This window comes from Lissotriton vulgaris, chromosome 3_1 (assembly GCF_964263255.1).
Source record: "Lissotriton vulgaris chromosome 3_1, aLisVul1.2, whole genome shotgun sequence".
Classification (NCBI taxonomy): Eukaryota; Metazoa; Chordata; class Amphibia; order Caudata; family Salamandridae; genus Lissotriton; species Lissotriton vulgaris.
Genome location: NC_141689.1, coordinates 1,428,153,351 through 1,428,179,506, shown reverse-complemented (window position 1 = coordinate 1,428,179,506; position 26,156 = coordinate 1,428,153,351). Strand labels below are relative to the sequence as shown.

At 49.3% G+C, this 26,156-nt stretch overlaps 1 protein-coding gene across 1 annotated transcript in view; it reads right to left on the bottom strand.

The window, feature by feature from the left end:
- CENPC (centromere protein C) overlaps window positions 1-26,156 on the bottom strand; it is a 1,111,772-nt gene that overhangs the window by 998,370 nt on the left and 87,246 nt on the right. The gene's annotated exons all lie outside the window — the stretch shown is intronic.

Here is a 26,156-nt window from a genome sequence, read left to right as displayed (position 1 = left end):
CACAAAGATTCTGCGATTTCAGTGCTTCGCTTGCACTGCATTTGGATACCACCAGTAATGGCAAAAAAATTACCTCAGAACAAGAGGCTTGGCATTTCATTCAGCGAGAAGTCCTTTACCCACTCTTGCTTTGAAAGGGTGCTTGTTCAACAGATACCTCTAGCACCTGATTCAACAAACACTCGCAATACGATAAGGAGTAGATTATAAGTAAAAGTAACTCTTCAGTCACAGGCGAGTCAAGGCATTCAATTCCTCATCATACATGGACTCTCACTCATTCCTGCACCCATGTTTAAAGTTGTCTACCACTAGCTCATTCTTGCAGTTACTCACTTACCAATCCACGATAAAACACAAACTAAAAACATATGGAGGATAGATGAAAAGAATAGAAATAGCAAAAAGAAAAAATGCTGCTGCCTAAATGTAGCATGTGCAACCTTGCAACAAACATAAGTGAAAAACGTTAACACAGCAGCAGAGTTCATCATGAAATGGTACTCTGCACAGTTAACCATTGTTTTCGAGTTGAAATATACTACCCACATTTAGAAACATCAGTATGGCTATCCTAAAAAGGTACAGCAATATGCTATACACAATACCATTCCCAGATGGCTGCCCAGTAAAACCACTATTTTATTTGCAAAGTTTTATATATTTCTGGCTAGAGCCGGAGGTATCAGAGCGCTTTACATGAGGATAAGCGAGTTACAGGATACATAGTTACATTAGTTTGAATCAAAGAATCACAGAGGGAGGAGGAGGGGGAAGGATGAAGACACGAACGGGAAGACGAGGAAAAATAATGTCAGATGACCGACTGGGTAGGTGACGGCCAAGGGGCCAGACTCCTCTATAGCTGTATAGGACAGCTCCACCGGGCATCGGCCTAGGTTGCTCGGGCTCCGCTGTAGGTAAAAACAGTTTTGGTATCCGCCCAGGGTAGTCATCATAGTTCCATCGAAGGGGGAGGGAAAGAGACAAACAGGAAGACAAGGAAAACCAATGTCAGATGCCCGGCAGGGTAGGGACGGCAAGGGGCCAGACTCCTCTATAGCTGAATAGGACAGCTCCACCAGGAATCGGCCAAGGTTGCTCAGGCTCCGTGGTAGGTACAAATATCTTTGTTATATACATCAGTTGAATCAGCGAGTTACGGGTTACATAGTTACATCAGTTTGAATCAAAGAATCACAGAGGGGGGAGGAGCTTAGCGCGCATCCAAGATGGTCACGTGAGCACAGGGCTCCCCAGACCCTCGTCACTCTTTGCAATCTATCCTGATGATATCCTGAATTCTTGGACGGATTCTTTGAGATGAACCTCGACTGAGTCCATAACTCTTTTCAGAATTTAAATCGGACTTGGGCAACCGAAACCACATCGATCTGAACTTTTTGGGCTAACCTGGAGGGGAGCTGGGGACTGGGCGACTTGTGGATCCGGGACGAAGTTGAATAACAACGGCAGTGTGGTCTCCTTGGTAGCCCTATCACAACTTTCGGTTTCGTTTCTGGATCCCGGCACGGTTTGATTGAGAGACCGTTTCGCTCGGCTGGGGGCCAATCCAGCCTCCATTTAATGCAAGCACTGCTTCATCGTCACAGCCTTTTGGATCACTTTGTGACTTTGTCTTGGCCGTACGAGCCAGCTTTTGTGGTCTGTTGGTGCCCGGCCTGCCAGCGGCCATTTTCACCAGGTCTCGCGTGCCCCTCCGGGGCGCCTCTTCCAACATGGCTGGCAGGGGTGATTTTGAGAAGCGGAAGACAAAGGCGTCTCTTCGTGGGGGACCGGTCCAGACAAACGTTATGGACCGATACACTCAGTCCAAAGGATCCCCCGGACTCTCCAGTCGTACCCCAGAGGACGCCAAAGAGGACCCGTCCGCTCCTGTTGATCTGTCCCTGCAGGACATTATGGGCGCCATCTCCAACAAGGAGACCATCGGCCAGCAATATGAGGCTCTGGCTCGTATAATCGACACGGTCGCCATTAATGTCACCTTGATCAGGGCCGACCTGTCCAAGACCAATGAGAAAGTGAAGTCATTGGACCTGAAGACTTCCAGCCTCACGGCCGATGTGTCGGAACTTCCAACTGAATTTGGCAATCTGAAATCGGCCAATGACTTGATGTCCCACCGGCTGGAGGATTTTGAGAACAGGGCGCGACGCAACAACATTCGCGTCATAGGTGTTCCAGAAAATCCCGAGACTCACTTGGTGGATCTCCTGGTCGAGGATCTCGTCCTGAACCATCTTTCCCCCTCTGGACTCAGCAAGTTTTTCGCAGTGGAGCGTGCACATCGTGTTCCGGGTGGTAGGCCCAAGCCGGGCGCTCCCCCGCGGCCTATCATCGCAAAACTTCTCCACTTCAGAGACTGGGATGTGATCCTGCAGGCATAGAGGGTGCACGGCCCGGTAAACTTTGAGAACTCCTCTGTCAATTTTTTCCCGGACTTCACTCAACTTGTCCAGAGACAAAGGATGGGTTTTCAGGGGGTAAAACGACGTCTTCGGGACCTGGGACTAAAGTACGCAATGCTTTTTCCTACTAGGCTTCGAGTGGAGTATGAGGAGCGGACCTTCTTTTTCGATCGACCGGACAATATGAGTGTCTGGTTGGATTCCCTGCCTGGCCGAGGCGATCGGACGGCGCACCCTGGCGGTGCCGAGGGTGGTGAGCCTACACAGAAGTGACTTTTCCGTCCCTGACCTCCAAACATTGGACATTTTCAGCTGGGTTCTATTTCTTTTTATAGTATGTTTCATTGTTGTCCACATCCGGGTGGCGACGGGCCTCTTTCCTCCTCCGGGGTCTTTTTGTAGAATGGGGCTGTTAGGGCGACAGGCACACTGCATGTTGGGGTGGCTTCTTAGTCTACTGCAGGGGTGCAGGGAGGGGGGAGTTGTAACGGGTGTTGGTTGGGGGGTGGGATGGGGTGTTTGTGTGTGTGTGCTTTTCTCTCTCAAGGCAGCATATTGTTTTTTTCTTTGCTTCAGGTGTCCTGCTCTTTGTGGGGTGACTTATGCATCACTTGTGGGGATGGGGGGTAGTGGGTTGTGGTTGGTATCTTGGAACGTCAATGGATTGAGGTATCGTATAAAACGGGGTGTTGTACTGCAATATTTGCGTCGTTTGTCTCCTGATGTGGTACTCTTGCAGGAGACGCATTTGGTGGGAAATATGTGTCATGCTATAAATAGGTGGGGCTACCGCTTGGTTGCTCACTCAGGGTTCACCACTGGTTCCAGAGGGGTTGGTATCTTGATTCGGTCTTCTCTCCCTATAGAGATTGATAATGTAATCCTTGATGACAGAGGGCGCTACGTCGCCCTCACTGGTAGGTGGGAGGGTAAGACTCTTTCATTGGTTACTGTATACGTTCCCCCGGGTCTCCAGACCTCGACTTTCTCGGATGTTGGCCGGATGATGCTGAAGCTCCCTGACAGTCTTCTCCTCATGGGTGGGGATTTTAATTCTGTGCTTTCAGGCGGTTTGGATCGCCACCCTCCCAGGGATCTTCCCACTTCCCAGTCTTGGCTCGGTGGGTTCATAGACACCTGTGGTCTGGTGGACTGCTGGCGGTTAATGCATCCGACGCAATGTCAATACACCTTTCACTCTGGTGCTCATGGGAGTCTCTCCAGGCTCGATTACATCCTTATGCCTGCTGTCCAGTCTTCCTACGTTAGGGAGATCAGACACTTGGCCCGAGGCATTTCAGATCATTCTCCTTTGTGGCTTAGTTTTGATACGGGGATACACGCTGCGGGGCGGATCGCCCCTATCAATCCATGGTACTTGCGCAACCCAAAGACCCGTAACAGCCTGATAAAGTCCCTAGATCACTACTTCCTGGAAAATGAGGGGGTCCGTTTTGTCCTCTGTGTCCCTGTGGGAAGCCTTCAAAACTGTTATTCGTGGACAGGCCCTATCTTTATTAGTGGAGACCAAGAAGGCTAGAAATAGGGAGGTCATGAGTCTGGAGGCCGAAATACTGGAGTTGGAGGCTGATCTAGACTTAGGCATCACCCAGGAGAGACTCCACGCCCTTAGTTTGGAGCAGTTTGATTATAAATCCCTTGTTACAGATGCTGCCAAGACAATGTACAGGGAACAGCAAGGTAGGCTGTATGATGTTGGGGATAAGGCGGGTAAATTGATCGCCTGGCTTGATAAAAAGGAAAGAGCGAATCGTGTGGTCCCTGTGATTCAGACTTCGGATGGTCTGTGCGTGACTGACCCTGGCGAGATTGTGGAGTGTTTTTCCGATTATTTTAGTGTGGTCTACTCCCCGGTGTCCGACAGAGACGAAGATGACTCTTGTTTGCTGCTGAGAGACATCGCACTGCCCTGTCTGTCTGAGGAGGATCGAGAGCGCATGGAGGCCCTGTTGTCGGTTGACGAGATTGCTACCGCAATCCGTTCCCTCCGCACTGGCAAGGCTATGGGCCCTAATGGCCTGCCTATCGAACTGTACAAACTGCGCCCGGACAAAGTCGCGCCTTATCTCCGCGCAATGTTCAGGGAGTCATGTGAGCTTGGCACCCTCCCTTGTGACCAGCGTCTGGCTACTATAGTTGTAATTCCTAAGGAGGGCAAGCCTCGTGATCGCTGTGCGTCGTATAGGCCTATTTCCCTATTGAATGCCGAGCCGAAGATTCTCACCAAGGTTCTCGCTAATCGTTTACTCACTGTAATTTGTGACCTGATCCACCCAGATCAATCCGGTTTCATTCCGCACCAGAACACTGCTCTTAATTTGCGGCGCCTACACGGCGTTCTCGCCAGGGCGGAGTCCCTTCCGGAGCCGGCCATCTTGGCTTCCTTGGACGCCACAATGGCCTTTGACACGATTGAATGGCCATATCTTTGGGCCACTCTGGCGAAGTTTGGTTTCGGTGTGGAATTTATCAGTTGGGTTAGACTTTTATATACGGATCCGTTGGCTCAGGTCGTCGTTAATGGCAGAGTGTCCCAGTCCTTTGCTCTCGGGAGAGGTACTAGGCAGGAATGCCCGCTGTCCCCCCTGCTCTTTGCTCTTGCTCTAGAGCCACTCGCGGCCTGGCTCCGATGGGAGCCGTCGATAAAGGGCATTCAGTGGACCCCCGATTTTGAAGATCGCGTCTCGTTGTACGCCGACGATATGCTCCTGTACCTCACTTCCCCTCGTAAATCCCTTAACGTCCTGTTCGACTTTCTCACTTCTTTTGGTAAGAACTCCGGCTTGATCATTAATTGGTCCAAATCGTGTGTGTATGTCATCTCGGGCGGCCATCCCCCCATACCGAGTAGGTTTCCCATTCAAATCTCACAAGCAGGCTTCAAGTACTTGGGAGTCTATATATCGTTAGATCCAGTTGTCCGCTACGAGCATAACCTCCTTCCTCCTCTCCGACGATTAAAGTTGGACGTGGCTCGGTGGCGTAGATTGCCGCTGTCGCCACTCGGTCTAGCGGCACTCTTTAAAATGATGTCTCTGCCTCGATTTCTCTACGCACTTCAAAATTCTTTTGACGTTATTCCGGCGGCCTACTTTCGGGAGGTGGAAGGTTTGGGACGGCCGTGCACGCATCGCTCTTGCAAAACTAACTCTCCCTTGGTATGACGGGGGCATCGCGCTCCCGGACATCAGGAGGTATTATTGGGCCTCCCAGTTGTCCGCCATCAACCATGCTACGTATGCACCCTGTCCGACTCCTGCTTTCGAGATGGACAAATATCAGTTGACCAGTGGTAACTTCAATAGAGCGCTCTACTCTCGGACGGCGGGGAGGAACCTAACGGGACCCACTAAGATTGCGGTGCGTGTGTGGAAAGATGCCAATGTGGCCATGGGATGGAATGAACGATTGACGCGAGCGACCCCTTTGTATGCTTCTGAACAATTGGGATGCCTCTGGACAACGAAAGATTTTGAGAACTGGGATATGATTGGTATTAGCAGAGTGGGGGATCTCTGGGTGAAAGGCGCGGTGAAGACCTTTGAGATGTTTCAAAGTGAGTACGAGTTGGGGGACCGGGAGTTCTTCAGGTATGTGCAGGTTCGCCACGCTTTGCTGTCTGTCTTCACAGCTGGTGTTACGGTTCCTGAACCTTCCCCAGTCGAGGACCGTATACTTGACGGTCATCTGCCCGATAGTACGATCTCCTTGATCTATAAGAAACTAATTAACAATCGGGCAGATCTCCGTGCGCGTCTCAGAGAGGTCTGGACCGGAGACGGGTTGGAGTTGGATGACGAGGACTGGCTGTCCGCCCTATCCTCCCCAAAAGAGGTCGCCATTCCTGCCCATCTCCGTCTCGTCCAGCTCAAAATTCTTCATCATGTGTATGTTACGGGTCCTCGTTTGGTTGCGATGGGTTTTTCCTCGGATGGGTTGTGTAAGCGCAGATGTGGAATGAGTGCCACCTCTCTCCACATCCTCTGGGAGTGTCGGGAGGTGGCGGCGTATTGGCAGCGGGTGCATGCGGTCATGGATTGTGTCACTGGGGTCGCTTTGCTGCCTGAGGCTCGTAGATGTTTGTTGAATGTGTGGGAGCCGAATGATTACAACGTTGCTCAGGGCCGGTGGGCGGCACCGGGGAACATGATCGCAAAGAGATATTGCGCAGCTGTGGGGTTTCCCACGGCCTCCCACCGTGTCGGTATGGAAGGAGAATATGGACTGGTGCATGTTTAGAGAGAAGACGGTTTATTTGGCTAGGGGCAAGACTAGGGCGTGGAGTAAAATTTGGGGTCAATGGAACGCCTACCAAGGGAACATCTGCACACCCCCCTTTGAAGACACTCCGGACATTCCACTTTCCCCCTGATCCGGAGGTTCCTGAAACGATTTACTCCTATTTCCTATGGTCGGACTTCCCCACTGCCTCCCCCTCTGATCATCTTTCTTGCCCTCCTGATTCGTTATCCGGTACTGTAGGTCCCCCCATCGGAGCTCGACATTGTCTAGAATGCTTTTCGCCTTGAGTTTTGTTTCTTTGTTTTCCTTTCTGTTCTGTTTCTAAAAAATTAAAAACATCTATATCCTGCCTACATCCTGTGTTTTGCCGAAAAGGTATCCTGTACTATGCTGGACCACTAGAGATCGGTCACTGCTTTGTGAGTTTATACAATTGCTTTACACGTTCTAGCGGCCGGCCCTTGTGGTTGTAGGCCCATACTTGTAATGATATTTTTTGCACAATAAAGTTTTTCAAAAGAATCACAGAGGGAGGCGGAGGGGGAGGGAAGGAGACACAAACGGGGAGACGAGGAAAACAATGTCAGATGACCGGCTGGGTAGGTGACAAAACTGTATAGGACAGCTCCACCGGGCATCGGCCAAGGTTGCTCGGGCTCCGTGGTAGGTAAAAACAGTTTTGGGGTCTGCCCAGGGGGGTCATCATAGTTCCATCGAAAGCATCCGGTGTTTCTGACTGCTGGGTTGGAATGTGAGATGGGCGGTGGGAGCTTAGGCCGATCCATGTAGAGGCCTGTTTTGCTGAACCCAATGCTTAGGTGACATCATAGAAACAGCTTACAATAACACCAAAATGCCTTTTTTTGGTGTCATATATGCAGCTCAGTGAGTTCTCTTCTCTGGGGCAGTGTACTCCCCCTCCGGTATGTGGCTTCTTTGCGTAGATGAGGCACGTAATGGTGTCTATCTGGTATGTAGAGGCCAAGTCAGTAGCACATTGCAATAATTGTAAACCAGGGCGGCCATCTTAAAGTCAGGCATGGAGTGTTGCTCTGTGCATCATTTCTCTGGAGTCTGCGCTCTTGCTGGTGAGTGTAGGGGGTCAGGGGGTCTCCACTAGCCTCTTAATCGGTCACAGCGCCTGTATCTCGAAGACCCGTGGCCCCAAGTCTTTCAGGCTCTCTCCCTGCGGGCGCTATTTTGGAGTCAGGCCGCTAGTCTCACCCCCATCAAAGATCTAGGCCTCTTCAGCCTCATGGTAATCTGCCGGGGATCATCCTCCCGAGCCGCCCACGTGCTGTACTCCACTGCTCTTGCTGCTCCCCCTTACCTGCGCTTCCTCAATGTACTGGGTAAGTTCATCCCAAGCCAGTTTGATTTCAATGTTTTGCCGCACATTTCTACACCGAAAAAAACAGCTAAATATCACAGAGTGCCATTCTATGGGGTCCTGCGGAGCGCCGGGATGCCTGCTGCTTCCTCCGCGGCATCCTGGAGAGTTTCCTCAGCCCCTCTTCGATCCCTGGTCTTTTCATGCAGGAAGGTGGGGGCATTAAAAATACAAGAAAGGGGGTCCTCGAAGTCTCCGGGGCGGTGGGGCGGGCTCACCGGGTAAGGTTCTGGCTGCGGGCTGGACGCGGTGGCGCCACCGGCGGGGCTGGGGGCTTAGTGGCCGGCCGCCGCTGCGCCTCTGAGGCTTCGAGGCTGTGGGCACGGGCGGGAGGGTCGGGATCACTATCTGTGTAAATCCCCGAATTACCCTGCCATCCAACCTCAAATTTGTTCGCCCCTTAATTACCTTTCTCCTGAGGTCCATAGATTCGCCGCCGACGAACTGGCCAGAATGGTATTGTTCCACCAATCCAAAATAGAAACCACATTGATTTAAATGTGGTGGCCACCATGGAACATTAAAACAATAATGCAATATTACAACTCCATGAATGCCGCACGCTTAGAAGTCATAGCTGACTTGCGTGGGGCACACTGCAGATGAAATGGACAAAGTTAGTGGCCTAACATAAATGGATAGGGAGTTACCAGGGGCCACCTCCGTGGGATGTAGCTGTGCGCTTTACAAATGCTGGCATTTGGGTGAGCAAGAATGGCATCAGCTAAGTCGAAGAAGGAGCGTTCGGTCCGCGATTTACTCCTAAAGGGCGATGGAGAATCCCTAGGTGAAAAAGCACCTATGGGCGAGCTGAAAACATTCGGCGGAGGAGAGGGAGCGGAGAGTCCAGTGACGGGCAAATTTCTGGAGGCTTTGTCCGCCTCCCTGAGAGAAGATCTCCAGGCAGTGAAGACGGATTTGCAAATGGAACTCCGAGAAGTTTGCTGAGATGTCCGCAGCCAGAGATGAAGAAATAGAAGCCCTCTAACAGGGAATTATCCAACTGCAAGACTAACAGATTGATTTGCAAGCCCATGGAGAAGACCTGGAAAACCGGTCCAGACGGAATAATATCCGCATCCGTGGGGTCTGTTCGAACGCAGAAGGCCTCGAAACTTGAGGACTATGTCCGGGCCTTGTGTAGCTTTGACTTGGGGACTACAGTAGAAAATGAGGTCAAAATAGACCAGTGTCATTGTGCGGGCTCTCCCCGGCAGCCTTCCCATCCTCCCGCAGATATCTTGGTCTGCGTGCACAATTTCACAGTGAAAGAGGCTATACACAAGGCAGCTCAAGACGCTCAGAAGCTGCAATTCAGGGACCACGAACCTCAACTCTTCCAGGACCTCGCAGCAAGTACCTTACAGAAACTGAAGGAATTTTGGCCTGTGACTAATCATCTGTGGGCAGCGGGTATTGCCTACTCATGGGGCCACTCATTTCGTCTACCTTCCCTGGCAGAAACTTGTAAGGTCCTCAAACTAGATCTTAGTGAGCAGGTCCCCCGAAGATCAACGGCAGATGACAAATCACCTGACAGAGACCACAGAAGATCTCGATACTGATCTCAACTCTGGTGCCACCGCCCTGATCCGGACACAATCATCAAAGAAAGATCGGCTGTGCTGCGCTCTCTCTCTGGCGCTGGTGGAGAAAACGCTGATCCTCTATCCTGAGGTATTGCTCGGAATATGTGGTAGATTGGTCCTTTCGGAGTGGTGGAGGCGGGGGCATTGAGACTAGATGCTGTTAGATGACTCTTCCCACCTTGGTTGATACCCTCTGTACTGGCCTTCCTACTGTGATGGACTATTCCAATTTTTCATACGTTAACATTTCCATTTGTTTTGTTACACTGTTGGGGTTTATGATGTCTTGTTGGGGTGCCCCTTCTGAAGAGCCAATTCCGATAGGTTATCCACACACACACAAGCTGCTGTGCGAATCTCCCTCCAATTAAGTGACATGATCCCCACAGGCACGACCATGGTGACACTTGCTCGATTTCTCAAAGCTTGCTTTCTTCCCTTTGACCCTGGAGACGAAGATAGTTAGCCTCAATGTACGAGGCCTCAACAACCCTATCAAGAGATCGCGGTGCTTTCCATGCTGCAGCACGCTCAGGGGGACATATGTCTGGTTCAGGAGACACACTTACCCCCTAAAGATACACAAATAATGCACACTACAGCAAGGACCACAGTAATTTTGGTCCACGGGGAGGAAGAAGGGGTGTGTGGCTATTCTCCTCTCCAAACACTTTTCCGGTACAGTCTTGGGTCCTATTGCAGAGATTAAAGGTTGCCTACTGGCCCTACGAATGCAGTTGGTGCATTCAATCTCACAGTGGCATCGATTTACACCCCCCAAACGAGCAGCAGACGCCCTTTCAAACAGACGCCACACCCCAGATGCCCTAGCTCATTGCACCATCAGGATTCAAGCAAGCCGGGCCGAAGACGGCTGAAATGCCAAAGTTCCCATGATGCACTGGGCCAGGGTCAGACTAATTTGCATATAGCCAAGTTCTGAGCTGGGATGGTGCAGTGAGCTGAAAAACGGTGATGGATCAAGCCCTGATCTTTGGACTGGGTAAGAGTGGTCTGCTTAATTCAGACACTCTGTTCATCACCACCCCCTTTTCTGAATCACACCCCAGATGCGGCGGTGGTGGTGGGAGGGGACTTGAACATAGTAATGTACTCTGAGCAGGTCTGTTCAGGGTTAGATCTGGTAACAAAGGGACTCTTGCCTCTGGGAGGCGGGAATGAATGGAAGAGTGAGGGATGCATGATGTGTGGCGCTCCCAAAACATTAGAAAGCAAGACTACACATTTTACTGCGTGGCCCACAAAACATATGCTCGATTAGATCACTTTCTAGCCTACCCGTCTGCATGGGAATGAGTGCTCAATTCCACCATTGAGCCCCACTTGCTATCAGACCATGCACATATAACGTTAACTCTACGTACTTCTTTCGCCCCCACATGAGTGCCTTCCTGGCACCTCCGTGAGACAATGCTACAGTCACCAGTGACAGTTGCAACACTTAAAAAACTATACAAGATTATTTATCTCTTAATGACACAGGTTCCACTGCATTGTCTTCAATATGGGAGGCCTTAAAAATGGTCCCCCGTAGGGCTTTTATTGCGAAAGCCGCACACGAAAATAAGATGAGGAAAGTTAAGAGGAAAGAACTGGATACTTCGGTGCTTGAATTGCAATCTATACATAAATGCACCGGGCCCCTCGGATCTGGAGGCAACTCGAAAGAGAGCGCCTACTACTTAAAAGCCTCCATCTGGATAGAACTGAACATGCAATGTTACGCCTAAAACATACATTCGACATAAGAACTAACAAAGCAGGTAGTATGCTCTTGCATAGCCTCAGCAGTAAGCAATTTGCACAAGCGGTTAAATCTGTCCAGATGACCTCTGGGGCGGACGCATTCCGGGCCTATTATGCCAAATCGTACTCATGTGAACCTCCTAGTCTTTCAGACCAACAGGCATATTTAGAGACATCGATTTCCCCCCTTCCTCCAGCAGAATCTGAAGCACTAGACGGGCCATCCGAATTGAAGAAGTGATCTCAGGGATTGCTCGCCTGAAGCCTCTGAAGTCTCCGGGACCGGATGGGTTCAGCGCAGCATTCTATAAGGCTTTCTTCTCGGAACTCGCCCCTATACTTACTCACTTATTAACTCCTTTGCTCAAACGGGCACCCTTGCAGAATCGATGCTCCAAGCCTCGATTTCTGTTATCCCTAGGCACTGGAAAGACCCAAAGCAGTGACCCTCATATCGTTCTATTTCGCTTCTGAACATTGAAACAAAAATATTTGTTAGCGTATCAGCCCACCGTCTCAATCCTGAAACTAGGCAGGGTTTATCTCCAGCCGTCAGTGTGGGGACAACACTAAACGCACTTGCCATCTGATAGACAAGGTACACCGATCTCAGGAAGAAGACTTGTTACTGGATGTGGACGTTGAAAAAGCAGTAGATAAGAGTGCACTGGTCCTATCTATTTGCGACTCTCAAGCACTTTGGCATGGGCATGCGCTTTAAGAGCTGGATTTCAAGCATTTATAGCTCCCCCAGGGCAGCTGGCGGGGTGAATGGCCCAAGCTCTAGCAGCTTTTCTATAGAGCGGGCACAAGGTGAGGCTGTCCTCTCGCGCCACTTCTTTTTGCTCTTTATAGGGAGCCTTTGGCACAGAGATTAAGAGACAATCCTAATGCTAGGGTGTGAGGAAGAGACCGGAATACCAGAGCACAATACCTTGCGCCGCCCGACAGTCGGACTACATCAACCACGCTCCTTTGCTATCTCTCCCCAGACGTTCGCACGTAGTGAAGGTGGTGACCCGGAAGTGAAGGAGAAATCACCCGGACACAGTCCTGCCGGACGAATGAGAAACGCCTACAAAGAGGCGGGGGCGGAGAAAGTGAGCGTCCACGCTGAAGAAGGAGGAGGAAGTGCACCGACGGAGAAAGAAGACGCGGGCCCGTAAAGGAGGCAGGAACTCTTGAGGACGACGGCGCTGACCCGGTGAAAGAAGACGCGGGACCCGAGGAGACCCAGACAACACCCGAACTGGACGTCGAAGAAGACAGCTGGAGTGAGGACTGGTGGTGTCCGGTAGATGCTGGAGAGCGGCCGTGACTCTAGGAAGAGTTACGGCAGGGTCGGTGAGTGACATTGGCCCTTGGGAACTGTAGTGGGTAGCGGGTGGGAAATACGGGGAGGGTTTGTTCGTTTAAACGGGGATTGCACACGTTCAGTAACTTGTACACCCTGGAACCAGTACCTGCTACATAGGCTGGTTAAATGCATGGCACCATACTGTTGTATTCCTCTTTATGACGGAAAACGCTAGACACTGTGAGCACTTTTTATCGTGTTGCTCTAGGCACTGTGAGCACTTCTATCGTGTGGCTCTAGGCACTGTGAGCACTTCTATCGTTTTTCCCTAGACGTTTTTTGAGCACTTTTTAAACGTTCTAACCTAGGCACTATAATCAAACACCACTATTCCAATTTCACTCTACCTCGGTCTGAATTATATGGACTGCCTATTCTGTTACTCTACTATTGGCCATAAACACTAAAGGTGTGGTGAAGGGAAAAACATCCTTTTAGGTTATTATTGTCATTCTCACGGTTCACTCATTTATTCCTCCCTTCTCTTATGAGCCACCGGGGAAACCAACCACGTCCTGAAGATAAGGCGAAGAACACAAGGGACACTTCATCACCTGATCCCTCCCCGGAGACATCGGAAGAAGAAGAAAACTTTGAAGATCCTTTACAAATCCCTGTCACTTCATCATTTGTTTTCAATAAACCTACTTCCTTTAAACCACCTCTACCGCCTCCACGCCTGTTTATCAAACCCGCCCTCTTACAAGTGGTGTCAGAAGTGGGATCTCAAGGCAAGATGGAGGCCGCCATGGCGAAGATGGCCGAAAATCAAGAACACCTGAGGAAAATTATGGAACGATTTCTGAACGTTGTGGAAGAAGACCGGGACAAGATCCAAAAGGTCATTTCCGGACAAGGACAAACACATGAAGCAGCCATGGGCAAACTTACTGAAGTACTAGGACAACAAAGAGGACCTACCACTTTACCTTCCGTGGTTTTGCAACGATACGTTACAGGAGAAGATCCTGATTTTTTCTTTAATAATTTTGAGAGAATGGCAACTGCAGCATCCTGGCTGGCCGAAAAATGGGCAAACAAAACAAGTGATGGACCGAATGTGGATCAATGTCACACATTCACCCCAGTCCAAAGATCTGGGCCGAAATCCATCGTTTTTTGCACTCCACACCGCCCTGGGTTAGACAATGGCGATATGCAAATCAGCTCTGACCCTGTGCCCCATGGGAACAGTCCAGTCCGAACTACAAAAGCCATGTCCTTCCCAGAACGGAATCAAGCATCCGAGGACCGGACCGGTTTCGAGGTAACACCTCTCATCAGCCCGGCTAGCTTGACTCCAGTGGTGTGGAGTGCCTGGGACCCACGTCTGAGCATCCCCAGCGCACTTAGGGCGGAATTTGAAAACAAAAATGGGGCCAATATTTGGGACCATTGTTATCTGGCGACTTACAGGCCGCATACCAAGCAGCGACTCTACAAGGAGCAGTCCCCTATGCCGACATTAAGAGATGTATCCTGGAGCGACTGGGAATAGATGAAGAAACTTATAGGGTGAAGTTAAGGCAAATGAAAGAAGGACCTCAAGAAACCCCACGTGCCTTGTACTTCAGAGTAAAAGATATGACAGATCGATGGCTTAAACCTGCTACTACGGATAAGGACGGGATCATGGCCAAGATCCACCTAGAACAATATCTGACCTCTCTACACCCCCCAATTCAAAGATGGGTGCGACAGCAGGCAAACCTTACTTTGGAAACAGCTGTCGAGATAGCCAGCGCCTTCCATAGAGCTTTAGATTTTCAAAAAGGGAAGGATGAGTCCACAGGGAAAACAGGAGGCCATACAGGAGCTAGGCATCCTAGACCGCCACTAGTAAGGAAACCTGAATCCTTGACTTTCCTGCCAAGCGCTCCATCTCTTAGTACTCCTTTTCCTCCACGTCCACCTTCTGCAGGCCCACAATGTTTTCAGTGTGGAGGGATAGGACATATAGCTAGGTTTTGTACACAGAAAGAGGAACCCATGGAGATCGGGATGGCCCGTAATTATTACTGTTCTCCTACCGAGAAGAAGCCACCCCCATATAGGTGTACGGTTTCAGTAAACTGACAACCTCTCACTGCTTTGGCTGACACGGGTTGTTTACATAGCGTAGTCAGGCCTCAAGATCTGGGTAAAAAGCTAGGACCTATAGATGGAATGGTGGCCATTAAATGTGTTCACGGAGACACGAAACCCTACCCCACTGCTCAAGTACAGATTCAACATTCCCATGATGATGGTACGTCTATGACTGTAGATCTTATACCCCGACTACCAGAACAAGTAATCCTAGGAAATGATTATCCCAAGTTGACCCAGTTCACATATAATGAGGTATGGATCGGATACACCAGAAAGGGTGGTGTTTTAAAATGGCCTCAATAGGGTAGTTTTGACACAGAGATCTTAGATAATCTAGAGGTTAAACTTTTTAAGAAGAAAGCCCGGCCGGCAATGTTGGACTCTTTTCGCATATGGCACAAGAGTCAAAGGAGAAACTTGATCAAGATCCTCTAATGTCTCATCTACTGAGTTCACCACCTCCTTATGCGCAGAGTGCTACAGCCCCTCAGCAACCCTTGATTGTGCAACATCCCATTGTTGGATCACCGGTTCTACAACAACCACCAGCTCCTCTTCAGCTGGTTCGGACTCCTCCGGCGCAGCCCCCTCAAGGGCCGCCGCTTTTGCTATCTACTCCATCTATGTTCCCTACGACTTTGCCTACTGCTCCGACTGTTTATCCTGATACTCCTTCTGTGTCTTTCTCCGCTTCTGCATTACCTCACCCTGTCTTTCCTCCTGTCCTTCCGTCAGTTTCTCCTTCTGTTCGACAGAGAGTGGCCAACACTGTTGCTGGTCTTTACTCACCTTTCTTTGGGTTGCCTAATACGACCCCTAGCACAGAACGAAGGCAGTTGCGGAGTCAGCTGCCTGACTATCAAGAGAGAATTACTGAATAGGTTAGCGCGTAAATGGGTTGTCGATACTGCAAGATATGACGAAGAGTCTATCATAGAAGTCTTCCGTCAATGGGAAGCATCGAAGAAGAGATATGTTTTTGAGCAAATGTGTGTACTTCTCCATGAAGACCTGGAGGGAAATGACTCAGAACACGACCTGTCTGAATTGTGCCGTGTGCGGTTCAAGTTTGCGGAGGGCATGATCGTAGGCACCGATGTTGAAAGAGCGGTTGCAACATTGTTGTCGTATCGGAGTAAAGGGGGCACTTCTCGATCACTATCTGAGCGTGACGCATCCGGTAGGAAAAAGGCGCAACAGTATCCCATGAGAGAGGTTCCACCGGTCTGGAGGGAAGGGGACGCAAATGCTAATCCAGCCATTCCGCCACATTTTCAGCGTGTGTGGGTACATGTTCCTTGGAAGAGGTCTGAAGTTTTGGCCCTTAAACAGACATTGCCTGACCCCCGTAAAAATCCTGCAGGGTATTATAAGGAATTGTCACAGACTGCAAGCTTGTGTATTATGAACTTAGCTGATATAGACATGTTGTTTGGGAACGTGGTTCCACAGCCTTTATGGGGAAAGATTCGCCACACCGATCACGATCAGGAGTTAGGTGATACATGGGCTAATATTGCTGCTGTAGATAACAGACAAGTGGGTGGTGCTAAACCCGAGCCTTTAATTGCAGAACTCCCTAGTAGAATAATTACTTATATGAAGACATTAATGCCTGAATTACGTGTCAATTGGGATAAATTGTCTGCATGTAAGCAGAAGAAAGACGAAGCGGTGTCCGATTTCTTCACATGGTTTGAAGAAACTTTTGTAGATCATAGCGGTCAGGATATGGCTACTGAAGGTGGCCAGAGATTGTTCGTCGACACATTTGTGCATAATTTACTTCCGGAGTTGTGTGCTAAGTTGAAGGATTCCGAGAGTGCTTGGGCTGTCTCAACGTCAGCGCAGATTTTAGCTACAGCCCAGTACTATGAAAATAGGCGCAAAGATGAGTTAGAGAAAGCGGATAAAAAGACTAAAGAATTAAAAACTAAAGTTCTGCTGCAGCAAGCGTATCCACCCCGCACTAATAATCAGCGCGATTATCAGCAGCCTCAGAAATATTCGAGGAACTCGCAAAGAAACGAGTCTTCTCAACAATGTTTACGGTATGGTCCCAATCAGTGTGCGTATTGTAAAGAGGAAGGCCATTTTAAGAATAGTTGCCCGGCTTTGTTACAACATACAAATGGTGCTACCGGTGTGCGAGGCCGCGGTATTCAACAAGCGCCTAGAGGCAGGGGACGCGGTGCGTTCCCACAAAACGCACGTCCGTTTCCACCACAGAATTCAATGAACAGTTTTGACCAACATAATAACGCGTCTGGTAGGACGACTCAGTACAATGCTGATGACTACTATGCAGAGGATGAAAATATGATAGGCAATGATTGCTAGGACAGCCATGGACAAAGAGAGGGAGTTGTTTCAGTTCCAGTAGATCAGAATGGACCTTATGTTGAGGTGATTACATCAGGTGTGTCAGAGCCTTTTCTGTTGGATAATGGTGCTACAAAGAGTTCTATTATGCACTCAAAACTCCCTGGCGCACCTTTGTCTGGCGAAATGAATGTTTCAGTAGGTTTTTCTGGCGCCCCGGTTAGGAACCCGATCTCTAGTCCTATGTCTCTTTCTGTTGGACCTTGTGAATTCGAAGCACCCCTTATTCTTACAACAGGTTGTGGTGAAAACTTGTTGATTTGGATCTATTGAAAAGATTATACACGACTCTGTACTGTTCTCCTTCGGGAGTACAATTAACACTGGGAAAAAGAGTGGTTTTTCCAATGTATGTATGTAAGGATAAAATCCCGACAGAATTATCTTCTCTTCTGGATACTCTTTGGGCTACTGGTCCTAATGATGTAGGTCTTTTGGAAATATCACCATATGTCGTGACATTGAAAGCCAATGTTAAAATGCCACGTATTCCCCAGTACAAAATATCCAGTGAAGGTGAAAAGGCATTGTTGACGATCATCTATGACCTGGTTGATAAGGATGTGATTGAAGAGACGAGAGGCAACATTTGTAATAGTCCTGTTCTGCCTGTTTTGAAGTGTACTGATCCTTCTCAGCCACCTGTCTATAGGTTTGTGATTGATCTTAGGGAGGTGAATAAGATTGTTGTGCCAGTTTCCAGTTGTCCCTGACATCACTACCCTATTGACTATGATTCCAGCTTCCGCCACTTGGTTTTCGGTGATTGACTTGAAGAATGCTTTCTTCAGCATCCCGATTGCCGAGGAGAGTAGAGATATTTTTGGCTTCAGTTTAGGAGGCCGAAGTTTCCGCTTCAAGCGCGCTCCTCAAGGCTACTGTGAAAGTCCATCAATATATAGTCAGGCTTTGAAAACACAGCTTGACACGATTGTTTTACCTGATGGCGCTACACTTGTTCAGTACGTCGACGATTTGCTGGTAGCTGCAGATACTGAGGAGATTTGTAAAGAGACTACCTTGTCGTTGTTGCGTCATTTGTCTGATTTCCATCACAAAGTGTCTCTCTCTAAGTTACAGTATTGTCGACAAGAAGTGACCTATTTAGGTCACCTCTTATCGAAGGAGGGAAGGAAACTGAACCCAGAAAGAATTCAGGCAATTGCAAAATTGAGTGTACCAAGGACACAGAGAGAAGTGCGTGCTTTCTTGGGCATTACATCATATTGTAGGCAATGGATACCGAATTTCTCATTGTTGGCCAAACCTTTGGTGGCATTAACTTGTAAGGATACACCGAATCCCATTCCGTGGTCTGAAGATTGTCAGAAAAGTTTTTCCGAATTGCGTGACGCTTTGTGTTCGGCTCCTGTGTTGGGTACCCCCGACTACAGTAAGCCCTTTACACTGTATGTCCATGAGAAGGAAGGTTGTGCATTATCAGTATTGACACAGTCTTTTGGGGACAAGCAACGTCCATGCGCGTATTTCTCGTCGACTTTGGATCCGGTAGCTAGGGCATTGCCAAGTTGTGTAAGAGCCACAGCAGCAGCAGCTGTTTCTATTCGACAGTCTGCTGGGTTAGTGATGAATAACATGTTGGTCGTAATGGTCCCGCATGCGGTAGACACTTTGTTAAATAGAACCAAGACACAGCATTTAACTAGTGCTCGATTGTCAGGTTATGAGTTAACCTTGTTAGCAAGTCATGTCCACATTAAAAGATGCAGCGCATTAAACCCAGCCACATTGTTGCCAATTCCAGTTGAGACAGAGGATGCTGAAAAGCAGCACAACTGTTTCTTTAGGACAGAAGAAGAAACGAAAGGGAGAGTAGATCTTAGGGACACTCCTCTTACTAGTGCAATGGTACTTTGTGGGTTGATGGTTCGTGTTTCAAACTCCCGAATGGTGACACGACTGCAGCATATGCCGTTACGACTTTGCATACGATTCTTGAAACTGCACGTATCCCACATAACTCGGCACAAGCAGCAGAGTTGATTGCATTGACAAGAGCGTGTGTGTTGGCGAAAGGAAAACGAGTGAATGTGTACACTGACAGTCAGTATGCCTTTGGTGTGGCTCATAGTTTTGGACGTTTGTGGCGTGAACGTGGTTTTCTGACTTCACATGGTGCTAAGATCCAGCATGGTCAGTTGGTGAATGAGCTTTTCGAGTCACTGACCTTGCCGTTACAAGTTGCGATCGTGAAATGTAGTGCACACAAAAAGGTGACAGATGATGTTGGTCGTGGAAATGCGTTTGCGGATGAAGTCGCGAAAGAAACTGCGAAGAATGTGATGAGTCGAATGTATGTTGTGGGTCCGGCGAGATGGGTTCCGGATAGAGGAATGTGTGAAGATTCGATTGAAAGTGTGAAATCCATTCAAGCTGAAGCGACAGAGAAAGAACTAAAGGTGTGGAGAGAAAGCACGGGTAAATTGGATGCGAATGGTTGTTGGGTCGAATTGTCAGAGCATCAGCGATGGTTGTTACCCGATGCGTACGTGCCTGCAGTGGTTACAATGGCACATGGAATGGCACACATCAGTGTGAAAGGGATTTGCAAGCTACTGGCTCCAGTATGGCAGAACACTAGAATCCCTAAGTATGCAGAGAACATAGTCAAGAACTGTATGGTGTATCTGAAGTACAATCCTGGTAGGGGAACCCCAACTCCAGCTGGTCATTTTGCTCCTCCTACGTACCCGTTCGAGGTTTTGCAGCTAGATTTCATCCACATGGAGAGGTGCAACAATCTGAAATACGTACTCTTCGTTGTTTGCGCCTTTTCAAGATGGATAGAAGCATAGCCATTGAAAGACAATAGTGCCTTATCGACAGCTAAAGCCCTTGTCAAAGAATTCTTCCCCAGATTTGGAATGCCGAGAATGGTCTGGAGTGATAATGGGAGTGAATTTGTGGGACGAGTGATGAAGAGAGTATGTGAAGGGATAGGCATTGATCAAAAGTTCCACGCTGCAAATCACCCCCAATCAGCTGGATTAGTAGAATGCTATAATGGCACCCTTAAACTGAAACTGGCCAAAATCCAAGTGAGCACTGGTCTTAAATGGCCTGACGCTCTACCCTTGGCACTCCTATCAACAAGAATGACTGTACACTCAAGGGTGGGGCTTAGCCCCTATGAAATAGTGTTCGGCCGTCCAGCCAACATCTGGGGAGTGCCAAGGCCCACGAAATTTAGCGAGTTAGAGCACCCTGTACTGCTTGATTATCAGTACGAATTGATGGCTAAATTGCGTGTTTTACACCAACAGGTACATGACACTACCTCAAGCTACTGAAGCTCCAGGACACCCTATCGATCCTGGAACCTACGTACTCGTAAAGAATTTCCAGCGGACAAAGAATGATGAGCCCCGCTGGACCGGTCCCCACCTAGTACTTCTCTCCACAAGATCAGCCGTCCGAGTGGAAGGAAAGAAACACTGGATCCACGGGACCCATTGCAAGAGGGTCCCTTTACCTCTGCCTCACGACCGGTAGGTCCAGGAAGGGATTGCTGACTCTGAGACCGAGACCTTGCCTCGCTTCTTGCTCTTTAGTGATGCACAGGTAAAAGGAACTAACTCTGTACGCGAAAGTGACAACATTCTGCAAGGATCTGTGCCACCGTCAATGCGATTAGACACTACAGAGCCTGAACTTTTGTTCCAGGACCAGACAACACCTGGAAGAACACATTACAATTTGAGGCCGAGAACTAGGACTATGGACAAATAAAGAATTGTTTTTTATGTTTTTGAAAGTGCAGCTCTCTCTCCTCTGAGGAACTTGCTTATTTTTGTTTTTCGAACCGCCATCTGGGTTCTGCTGCTAGGGTCGCGGTTGTCCAAGTCTTTGGGGTGCAGCCGAAGACGTTAGGTCAACGGTTCTGGTTGGTCTAAGGGAGTTGCCCTGAACTGACAGAAGCATTCCTTAGCATAGAACACCCTACCGCAGCGGGCAGCAATTCTAGAGGATGGAGTTTTTCACGATGGAGAGACCTGCCAAATCAATGAACTTTGAAACCAGAATATGCACAGTGATGGCAAGAACACGATTTTTGATAATATGCATTTTCATGTTGTGTAGTGTAATAAACAGGCTATGTTTTATTCACTTTTCGAGTGACATTGGCACACACCACTCAGCCCACACCTCCTCCTCCTGTTTCCTCACATTCTTTTCACCCTCTGCCTGAACACGAGTCTGCCAGAAGATTGGAGTTTGTAAATAATTCATTCGTTCAGCTTTTACACCAACACCAGTTAGTAATGAACACGACTAATTGTTGGGTGTGTGGACTTATGCCACATACCACAGATAAAGGTATCCCATACTTTGTCTTGCCATTTAGCTACTATGGTTCTTTATGGGCATTCCAAACGATGTTCCTATTTGCCATCGAACCATATCCCCCACGTTCCACGAGAAGTAACATAAGCAACAAGGCATTAGTGGTGGGAATCACAAACATGAGCAGAGATATCGGCACGTATAGAACGATTCCCAGAGATGAGTTGAAGGCTTACAGTAGATGGAACACAACGGGGTATGGAGTTGCCTTGAGTGAAAACATGCTAGCAAAGAGATCCTCCCCAATCTGGATCGTACCCCATCAGGGTCACCTATGTCTGCAGGGAAATGGCAAGAACCCCAGAGCTCAGTTAGGGAAGAGTGTCTGTACTGAAACTTATGTCTTTTCGTCCCAGACCTCTCCCCCATTCCTGGCAACTAAGGGCACCTACTTCATCTGCCACGATAGAGCATATACATGGTTGCCCCCTGACTTCTCGGGCACATGTTTCATTTCGTTCCTGTTGCCTCCCACCTACACGGCCGCAACAGATTACCATAGGACAAGGACAGTTAGAGGTGTCGTGAGTCAAGACGACACTACGGGTCAAGAGTTTGGTGACTTCGTAAAAGGTTTTCTGCCGTTTTGGGGGCCTATGGTGAACAGCAGGAACATTCGCCAGTTGACGAGGGTAGATGAATCTACGATAGTTGAAACTACCGGTGCCCTTGGTAACTTGACTGCGGAGCTCCAGTCGGACCGCCTTATGACTCTTCAGAACAGGGTCGCCTTAGACGTCATACTTGCAGACCGAGGTGGGGTATGTAAAGTGATCCAATCAAGTTGCTGCATTTTCATCCCAGATAACGCTCCGACGGTATACCAGGCCATCTCCAAACTGCATAAAATCTCCAAATCAATTCATGTGGATAAAGGAGACTGGTCACTGATGGGGTGGTTCTGGGAACTGATATCGGCCTGGGGATGGAAAATTCTGATAGTCATTGGGATGGCCTTAGCCATTCTTTTCCTGCTCTGCCTATGTATACAGTGCGCTCCTGCAATATGTGGCCTCTGTGCTGCATCATGTGTAAGGAAACCTGTATCAAGAAACGAGCTAAGTAATAGGATGATGCTACAGCAACATCTCAATGACTTCGTGAACATAGACCTAGACTCAGATTAGCAGGAGTATTGGATGTTTTGCCTATGTAAGGGCAAAAGGAGGGTCTGTGGTGCTGAAAATTCTGGACCCATGTCATAAACATCGTCGCACCAGGACGATTTTGGTATCAGCGAACCGGTAATGATTTAAGCAACAGACACAAGCATTTCCGTCACTATCGAGTGACGGAATCACCCTGAAATCAGCATTTCCGTTCCGAACCCTCGGGTTCCATTTTGTGAACGGCATCCATTTTGTGATTGCCCTCACATAGCCAAATGATTAGAAGCCAAAACCTGGTCCGAAGGACACGTACACCTTAGCTGACTCCTCTGTGACCTGGGCATGCTGACTCCACTGCCCGAAGCCAAACCTGTTCGGCCAGGTCCTTCCTCTGTGGCCGAGCTAGATTCGTATCAAGGCACAACATGTCATAAACCTTTCATCGCACACAAGCCATGCCTAATCTTACACACACCTGTCCCTGTTTCTATCTTTATGACTCGCTTTACGAGGAGGAGGTGCCCGATTTTATTGGGGGTCCGTCGATATCTGATGAAAATACTGGGTCTTGCCGGGTAATCAATTACGGGTTGGACGAACTGAAATATGTGCTTGTCATCATGACTCTGCTTTTCCTTTGTAGTGAAAATATGTGTATGGTCTAACTGTAAAATAAGGAATTTATGCCCGAAGCTTATTATTTTGTATAAAAGATGAAGGCTGGCTTTGTAAGTTTGAGAAGTCTCCTGAGAACATACACGCCGTTGTACTTCTAGGATACCTGTTACTGGTTGCAGCCAATAAATACGATCTTTGACTTCACCTAGAAGACTCAGTGTTTCTGTGGTTTGAAACAGGAAGGACTCCGAGTTTTCAGGTTTCTCCCTGCACCGCCGGGTCCATAAAAACCGGGACTCCACCATTGGTTGGCTTCCTAAACGGAGGCGAGCCATTGGAGGAGAGGAGCATCACTCTGTTCAAGCCCTGTCTTTTTTCGGATTCGGGAGCATGTTTTTTGCAGTTTTTAACTCTGTGACGTCATCCGTCACTCAACAGCAAAAACCACGCCCCCGAATGCGAAAATGGCGGCGCTTTTCTGACGCCATTTCTGCCCGACCGCCGCAAGAAGTCGAGAAGCTGCCGAGTCCTCCGGTGAGTGCTCGCTTTTCTTGCCTCTCTTCCCTGATTGTGCCCATGTGCTTGCCTCTGTCTCCACGTTGTGCGTCTGACCCCTCGTTGTGTGTCTGCCCCCTCGTTGTGCTTACTTTCCGGCCCCCCCTCGCTGTGCTTGCTCCCCTTCCCCCTCATTCGTTGTGCTTGCTCTCCTGCCCCTGCCCCCTCGTTCGTTGTGCTTGCTGTCCTGCCCCCTCGATGCTTGTGCTTGCTGTCCTGCCCCCATCGATGCTTGTGCTTGCTGTCCTGCCCCCTCGTTGCTTGTGCTTGCAGTCCTGCCCCCTCGTTGCTTGTGCTTGCAGTCCTGCCCCCTCGTTGCTTGTGCTTGCTGTCCTGCCCCCTCGTTGCTTGTGCTTGCTGTCCTGCCCCTCGTTGCTTGTGCTTGCTGTCCTGCCCCCTCGTTACTTGTGCTTGCTGTCCTGCCCCCTCGTTGCTTGTGCTTGCTGTCCCGCCCCCTCGTTGCTTGTGCTTGCTGTCCTGCCCCCTCGTTGCTTGTGCTTGCTGTCCTGCCCCCTCGTTGCTTGTGCTTGCTGTCCTGCCCTCTCGTTGCTTGTGCTTGCTCTCCTGCCCCATCCCTCGTTGGTTGTGCTTGCTCTCCAGCCCCCCCCCTCGTTGGTTGTGCTTGCTCTCCTGCCCCCCAGTTGGTTGTGCTTGGTCTCCTGCCCCCCACCCCTCGTTGCTTGTGCTTGCTGTCCTGCCCCCTCGTTGCTTGTGCTTGCTGTCCTGCCCCCTCGTTGCTTGTGCTTGCTGTCCTGCCCCCTCGTTGCTTGTGCTTGCTCTCCTGCCCCCTAGTTGCTTGTGCTTGCTCTCCTGCCCCCTAGTTGGTTGTGCTTGCTGTACTGCCCCCTCGTTCGTTGTGCTCTCCAAGCTCCAAAGATGTGGTTGTGTCCATAAACTACAGCAAGAAAGCAGAAGCCGAGGCCTCTAAACCTTTCTCTTCGTTATCTGCTGACAAAAGTCCTGTCATGCAGAAAGGTACTGTAATGAAAAACACATTCATCATTGCCTTGATAATTTATGAATTAGAAGTAAAAATATAATGCTAAATGTGTCACAAGATGTGTAGCATTATTGTGGGTGGTGATTTGCAAAATGAATAAGAATATAATTTCAGATATTGGTTAGCCTTCTACAATATCATATTTTAGCATATTTAGAAGGCCAGCCTTTACAACCTTATTTGCATGAGAGAAAAATTGCACTAGGCCTGCCAGTGCAAATGGTGGTGACACTGCTGTGCACTTGCAATTGATGGAACACTTTATTGTGAGCCAGATGTTTTAGGTTGTCTCCTATTCACGTGGGCACAGTGGGAGAGATTGGATTCAGGAAACGCTTCCTTATTGAGCAGTGGTGTCTTAACATCTTAAACTTGCTGGACAGTAGCCATTGACCACCCCCATTTCGCTCTCACTATGTTTTGCCTTGTTCTATTTTAGCCAGACTTCTTGTTCGAAGGGTATGTGTTGTCTGTCCTACCTAAATTAAAAGTAGTCTTGCTTCCTCAGCAGTGTCACTTAAAAATTGCCTGAAATGTCAAACATTCCCTGTGCTTGCTGTCTTGCCCCCTCGTTGCTTGTGCTTGCTGTCCTGCAGTCTCGTTGCTTGTGCTTGTTGTCCTGCCACCTCGTTGCTTGTGCTTGCTCTCCTGCCCCCCCTCGTTGGTTGTGCTTGCTGTCCTGCCCCCTCGCTTGTGTTTGCTCTCCTGCCCCCCCTCGTTGGTCGTGCTTGCTCTCCTGGCCCCCCCACCCCCACGTTGGGTGTGCTTGCTCTCCTATACCCCCCTCGTTGGCTGTGCTTGCTCTCCTGCCCCCCCTCGCTGGTTGTGCTGCTCTCCTGCCCCTCCTCGTTGCTTGTGCTTGCTGTCCTGCCCCCTCGTTGCTTGTGCTTGCTGTCCTGCCCTCTCGTTGCTTGTGCTTGCTCTCCTGCCCCCCCTCGTTGCTTGTGCTTGCTCTCCTGCCCCCCCTTGTTGCTTGTGCTTGCTCTCCTGCCCCCCCTCGTTGCTTGTGCTTGCTGTCCTGCCCCCTCGCTTGTTGTGCTTGCTCTCCTGCCCCCCCTCGCTTGTTGTGTTTGCTCTCCTGCCCCCCCTCGTTGCTTGTGCTTGCTCTCCTACCCTCCCCTCGTTGGTTGCGCTTGCTCTCCTACCCTCCCCTCGTTGGTTGCGCTTGCTCTCCTACCCTCCCCTCGTTGGTTGTGCTTGCTGTCCTGCCCGCCCCTCGTTGCTTGTTCTTGCTGTCC